The following is a 7,437-nucleotide window of genomic DNA, read 5'->3' on the forward strand; positions in this document are numbered from 1 at the left end:
TATTTTCTATTTGCAAAACATCATCTTTATCCACTAATTTATTGAATTAATTAATCTAAAATTATATTAAATAATCTAATATATATTTCGTTCCCTGAGGATTCGACCTCGGACTTCCGAGATTTTACTACTTGTACGATTCTCCTATACTTGGGAGATTAGTTTCGCGAAAACATTTTTGCGAACGCGTCAAATTTTTGGCGCCGTTGCCGGAGAATGGCTGATTTATTAGTATAATTTTAGATTTAATTAGTACTTTAGTAGTTAGTCTTTTTCTTTCGAAAACCAAAAAAAAAAAATTTCTTTACTGCTGTTTTTTTATTCCCTGCACAGTCTGCATCAAACTCTGATATCAAAGTAATTAACCATCTGATTGAACTCAAATTTGGTCGTCAAAACCTTGCTGCTTTCTGTTTTTAATTTTCTGCATTTAATTGTTTTAGAATCAGAATTTTATTGTTATCATATCTCATTAACCCTTGTTGCTAATTGAAAATTTAAGAAAAAAAACTTTAAGAAAAGATCAAGGGTGATTATTCAAAAATTAAAAAAAAAAGAGAAAAAATCTAAAATTTCAAATTTCAAATTTCAGAATTCAAATTTCAAACTTCAACTCATAAAATTTTAAAAAAAATAAATAATTTGCTTGATCACTTATTCAATGAAATTTAATGTCATGTCATAAAACATTAAAAAAAAAAATCTCTTGATTGTTGCATATAGTATAAGGCATCAGCATAAAATATTCTAAGGGCTGAACCCATTTAAAAAGATAAGGTCGGGATTTCATCACTCGTCCTTAGCCCAAAAATCACCCCATTGCATAAATATCCTAAGCTTAACTAAAATCAACTAGACGTTGGCCCCTAAGGACATTCGAGCTCAATAGGACGAAGACCACCGAAAGTTGCACCAATTTTGCTCTGTGGCTTAGTTGATGTCTAGGCAAGCTTTGTCCCTATAAGGGAGACAGTCCATCTGTTCGAGGCAAGTGGGTTTTAAGTGGGACCTTTGCGAACGCATCGTGACCCCTTCACTTACCTGGGAGCTTACCTGGTCAACTCGGTTCATTAGACCGGATTGGAGGCTTAGGTGCCCTCTTCAAACCAGTTAAGAGCTGTCTAGAAATTTAAGAAAAACATTAGAAATTAAGGTGTAATGTTTTGTTGCATGTTTGATTATGAATAGATTTTTTGTTTTAGGGTGTCGTTTTAGGGTATCTTTAGTTGGTACTTATATTTATATTTATTTTTTTAAAAAAAAATATAAAAAAATTTAATTAAATTTTGTATGCTAGGTTGGAATAGGGACAACACTGGGCGTCTAAATCGACAAATTTTTGACAGTTCTTTAAATCAAAATATTGAAACTCTTTCGCAAAATCTCAGATCTGGTGAGATGGCTGATGATGATGTAGGAAGTCACCATGGTGATGAAGGTAGACCCCCAGTTATGACACTTCGACAATACTTACACCCTACTAGGACTAGTCAACCTTCATGCATGATTATTCCTGAAAACGTAGGAGACTTTGAAATCAAACCAGGATTAATTCAATTGCTGCCTAAGTATCATGGAATGGAATCCGAGAACCCTTATCTTCACCTTAAGGATTTTGAGGAAATTAGCATCACATTTAGAGTGCCAAATGTATCGGAAGACGTCCCGAAATTGACCTTGTTTCCTTTTTCCTTAAAGGATAAAGCCAAAACATGGCTGAACTCTTTGAGACCTAGATCGCTAGGAACATGGCATGATATGCAAAGAGAATTCCTGAAAAAATTCTTTCCTGCACAAAGGACTAACTTTTTGAAAAGGCACATTAGTAATTTCCAACAAAAAGACCATGAAACATTTTATGAATGCTGGGAGAGATTTAAAGATTTGCTTCTCTCTTGTCCTCATCATGGGTTTGAAACATAGAGAACCATTAGTTTCTTTTACGAAGGGTTGTCTCCACAGTTAAAACAATTTATAGAGACTATGTGCAATGGTCTATTTTTGGAAAAGCAATCCGATGAGGCATGGGACTATTTAGATTCTCTCGCAGAGACTGCACAATTATGGGATACAGGGGATAGAGTGAATAAACCTTTACCTAAGCCTACTAGCATTGGACATGGGGGCCTTTACAACCTTAGTACTCAGGATGATATTCAGGCTAAAATGGCAGCCCTTACTAGAAAGGTAGAGGAAATTGAACTTAGAAGGATTGAACCCGTCAAGACCGTAGAACATAACAGCGAGTGTTGTAGGATTTGTGAGATGCCTGGCCATCTCACCACTGATTGCCCCACAATACCCGCATTCAAGGAAGTCTTGCACGATCAGGCCAATGTTATGAATACCTATCAAAAATCTTTCAATAATCCTTTTTCGGGTACTTGCAACCCTGGATGGAAGAACCATCCAAATTTCAGGTGGAGGAATAACCAACCTCAACAAGTATATAACCCAACTCCTCCACCTCCGCAACCTCATTATGCACACGCACCCCCTCAAAAATCCAGTCTCGAAGAAACTTTGCAATCTTTCATGCAAGGTCAAGCTAAAATCAATGATGAATTAAGAAATCAACTGACAACACTGACCACTGCTTTAAGTGCTCAAGAGAAAGGTAAGCTACCAGCTCAACCACAACCTAATCCTCTAGTCTATGGCGGTAGTAATGCATCATCTTCAACTTCGCATAAAGAACAAGCGAAGAGTATAATAACTTTGCGAAGTGGAAAGGTTATTGACCAACCAGTCCCAGAACAAACACAAGTCATACCTAATTCTGACCCTCCCGAGACAAAAGAAAAGGACAACGAAGAAACTGAAGCACCAACATCTACTGAAAAAATCAAATGTCCTTTTCCTGCACCGTTTCCACAAAGATTAAAGCCCTTGCAAAAGCTTGAACCAAACTCTGAAATTTTTGAGCTTTTTAAGCAAGTAAAAATCAATGTACCTCTTCTTGATGCAATCAAACAAGTACCTTCCTATGCAAAATTTTTAAAAAATTTGTGCACTGTCAAGCATCGTTTAAATATCAAGAAGAAGGCATTTCTGGCTGAAAATGTGAGTGCAATTTTACAGCATAACATTCTTTCTAAATATAAGGATCCAGGTTGCCCAACTATCTCGTGCATCATTGGCAATTTTAGGATTGAGCGAGCATTGCTAGATTTAGGAGCGAGTGTGAACTTGTTGCCATATACGATATATGAGCAACTCGGTTTGGGTGAGTTGAAGCCAACAACTGTGACCTTACAATTAGCTGACAAATCAGTAAAGGTTCCTAGAGGGATTATCGAAGATGTGTTGGTCCAAGTAGACAAGTTCTATTTTCCTGTTGACTTTATCGTACTGGACACACATCCGGCTTCCAATTCACCATCTCAGATTCCGGTCACCTTAGGACGTCCATTCCTTGCAACTTCTAATGCATTGATCAATTGTAGGAATGGTGTCATGAAGCTTTCTTTTGGCAATATGACCTTGGAACTGAACGTCTTTAGTATAGGCAAACAACCCAGTGTTCATGAAGAAAGTAAAGAGGTTGAATGGGTTGAAACCATCGTGGAAGAATATCTGTTAAAAGAAACATTTACTGAATCGGCCGACAATAGTTTAATAGATTGGTGTTCTGAAGGTACTACTAATGATGTGGTCCCATCTATTTTAGATAATTCGGATGTCATGATGGTCAATGGGTGGAGACTGAGAATAGAGGAATTTGAACAGTTGCCACCTCGAGAAGCAAAGATAGTACCATCCCATGAACAAGCACCTAAGCTCGAGTTGAAACCTTTACCGAAGGAACTCAAGTATGCCTTTCTTAGATCCGAGGACACTTTTCCTATAATCATCTCATCTGATCTTGATCATGCCCAAGAAAGAAAATTACTTGGTGTTCTAAAGAATCATAAAGGAGCTTTAGGATGGTCTATTGCCGACTTGAAGGGGATTAGCCCTTTAATTTGCATGCACCAGATATATTTGGAGGATAATGCAAAAATCACAAGGCAAATGCAGCGTAGGATGAATCCTACAATGAGAGACGTGGTTAAAACAGAAGTCCTCAAGTTGCTTGACGTGGGTATTATTTATCCAATTTCCGATAGCAAGTGGGTGAGTCCTACTCAAGTCGTGCCCAAGAAAGCAGGTCTGACGGTAGTCAAAAATGAGCAGGGTGAACTAGTCCCAACTCGTGTTCCGACGAGTTGGCGCATATGTGTTGACTACCGAAAATTGAATTTGGTCTCTAGGAAAGATCACTTTCCCCTACCCTTCCTAGACCAAGTTTTGGAAAGAGTTGCAGGACACAAATTCTATTGTTTTCTCGATGGCTATTTCGGGTACTACCAAATCGAAATTTCACCTGAGGATCAAGAGAAGACTACCTTCACTTGTCCTTTTGGCACATTCGCTTTCCGTCGGATGCCATTCGGGTTGTGTAATGCACCTGCAACATTCCAAAGGTGTATGCTCAGCATTTTTGAAGAAATGAACAAGAAATTTTTAGAAGTGTTTATGGATGATTTCTCTATTTTTGGCGATTCTTTTGATGATTGTTTATTACATTTACAAGCAGCCTTAGCTCGATGCATGAAAAAGAATCTGATACTAAATTGGGAGAAATGCCACTTCATGGTGCCAAAGGGAATGTCCTAGGACATATTGTTTCATCGAAGGGCATGAAAGTTGATAGAGCTAAAATTGATTTAATCGCCAAGCTACCTGCACCCAAGATAGTTAGAGATGTTAGATCATTTTTGGGTCATGCAGGATTTTATAGGAGGTTCATCAAGGACTTTAGTGTCATTGCTCGACCATTATGTAACCCCCTATCCCTTGATACGCCGTTCAATTGGACCGAAACCTGTCAAGAGGCATTTGAAAAGTTGAAGTCTATGCTTAGCACTGCACCCATCGTGCGACCACCTGATTGGTCATTACCTTTTGAGATCATGTGCGATGCTAGCGACTATGCGATAGGAGCTGTCTTGGGACAACGCAAGGATAATAAGCCATATGTCATTTACTATGCAAGCAAAATCTTGAACGATGCTCAAATGAATTACACCACCACCGAGAAGGAATTGCTTGCAGTAGTATTTGCATTAGACAAATTTCGCTCTTATATCCTTGGTGCTCCTATTGTTATCTTTACGGACCATGCAGCGCTAAAATATTTACTGGATAAGAAAGAGGCCAAACCACGTTTAATACGATGGATACTTCTACTCCAAGAATTTGACATCATTATCAAAGATAAAAAGGGAGTAGAGAATGTGGTTGCTGACTATTTATCACGGCTAGTTTTTAATGATTCGGTGCCACAGTTTCCCATCAAGGACTTGTTCCCTGAAGAGCAATTGTTTGCACTTTCTACTATGCCATGGTATGCTGATATTGTAAACTTTCTTGTCACGAACCGGATGCCGGAGCATTGGGGATCGAATGATAAGAATAATTTCTTGCGTGAAGTAAGGAGTTATTATTATGATGCCCCCTATTTGTTCAAGTATTGCAATGATCAAATCTTTAGAAGATGCATACCGGATCATGAGATACAAAGTGTACTCTCTTTTTGTCATGCCAGTGCTTGCGGAGGACACTTTGCATCTAAGAAAACGGCAGCTAAGGTATTACAATATGGTTTTTATTGGCCTACACTATTTAAAGATGCCCACGAGTTCTGTAGGACATGTGACCCATGTCAACGTGTTGGAAGTCTAACTCGTAGGCAAATGATGTCTCTTCAGCCCATTACTGCTATTGAAATTTTTGACATGTGGGGCATCGATTTTATGGGCCCATTTCCACCGTCTTTTGGATATGAGTATATTTTAGTTGGTGTTGAGTATATGTCAAAATGGGTAGAAGCCGTTGCCTGTAGAACTAATGATCACAAACCTGTTTTGAAATTTCTGAAAGAAAATATTTTTTCACGATTTGGGATGCCCAAGGTTATAATTAGTGATGGGGGAAAACATTTCTGTAATAAGCCTTTTGATATCCTATTACGAAAGTACGGTATCACTCATAGAATTGCAACTCCTTATCACCCACAGACTAGTGGCCAAGTAGAGTTAGCCAATCGGGAGATTAAACAAATTTTAGAGAAAACGGTGAATCCGTCACGCAAAGACTGGTCTTTAAAACTTTCTGACGCATTGTGGGCTTACCGTACTGCTTATAAAACTATTCTTGGTATGTCTCCGTATCGGCTAGTCTATGGAAAAGCATGTCATCTACCTGTTGAAATAGAGCATAAATCGTATTGGGCCATTAGAAAATTAAACTTTGAATTGTCATATACTAGTTTAGCTCGAAAATTACAATTAAATGAGTTGAATGAAATTCGATGGGATGCGTATGACAATGCTAGACTTTGTAAAGAACGAATGAAAATTAGGCATGATAAATTAATTCTAAGAAAATCTTTTGAACCTGCACAAAAAGTTCTTTGTTATGACTCTCGTTTACATCTGTTTTCTGGAAAGTTACGATCAAGATGGACAGGTCCTTTCATTGTAAAAACTGTTTTTCCACACGGGGCAGTTGAAATTGAGAATCCACAGGATGGTAAAATTTTTAAGGTGAATGGACATAGACTAAAACTTTTTTTTGAGAATTTTGCAGATGAAGAGGACTCCTTTTCCTTGGGGGAGCCTTCTTATGACTGAACATGAAGGCCAAGGTATATGTATATTACTTAGAATAATTTTTTTTTTATTTCTAGTTTTCTTCTTATTTTGTAGGTCTTCTTTTCTGGATATCAACTGCTCAAGGTATTACTCTTCTCTCCAATATTATTTTCTCTATTGTCTTTCATATATCATTTTTTGTATCTTTTACATTAAGGACAATGCAATGTTTAAGTTGGGGGGAGAAAAATATTTTGCCAAAAAAAAAAAAAACTTGTTTTTGCATTTGATTTATTCTATTACTTTCTTTTCTGAGCAAATGCACATGTATTTTCATATTGAGTTTGCGCAACTATTAAGGCAAGGAACACATGCATACTATGATTGATCAGAGACCTATTATTAGATCCCCACACGTGTACTTAATGACAATAGAAAGGCCTCAAGAGTTCATATTTGTTAACTGTATTTTTGTTAGCCTTATCCGTAAAAGAAGTACGAGTATCCTTGTTCGTACCATCAGGTTCATGATTTGGTTTTCACATAAAGATAGAGGTTGAATATCCCAGTTAGATTACTTAGGTGCCTTATGATCCGACCTTGGTTGACCTATAGTCACGATGCAGTCATATATATAATAAAAAATATATATATATGGTTCAGTCTATCTTCCCTTTTCTTGCATAATTATGAAAAAAAAAATCCTTATGATGACAAGTCTGGCCTCGTAGCGTAGTCTGGTTCGAGTAATTAAGTCCGAGGGGTGTTTCACCTAATGTCTTGAGCTAACTGGATCAGG

The 7,437-nt window shown here is 37.5% G+C and overlaps 1 pseudogene; it reads right to left on the reverse strand.

The window, feature by feature from the left end:
* Positions 1-1,815: 1,815 nt before the first annotated feature.
* LOC120107202 lies at positions 1,816-1,913 on the reverse strand (annotated as a pseudogene).
* Positions 1,914-7,437: the final 5,524 nt, after the last annotated feature.

This window comes from Phoenix dactylifera, unplaced genomic scaffold (genome assembly GCF_009389715.1).
Source record: "Phoenix dactylifera cultivar Barhee BC4 unplaced genomic scaffold, palm_55x_up_171113_PBpolish2nd_filt_p 000791F, whole genome shotgun sequence".
Lineage (NCBI taxonomy): Eukaryota > Viridiplantae > Streptophyta > Magnoliopsida > Arecales > Arecaceae > Phoenix > Phoenix dactylifera.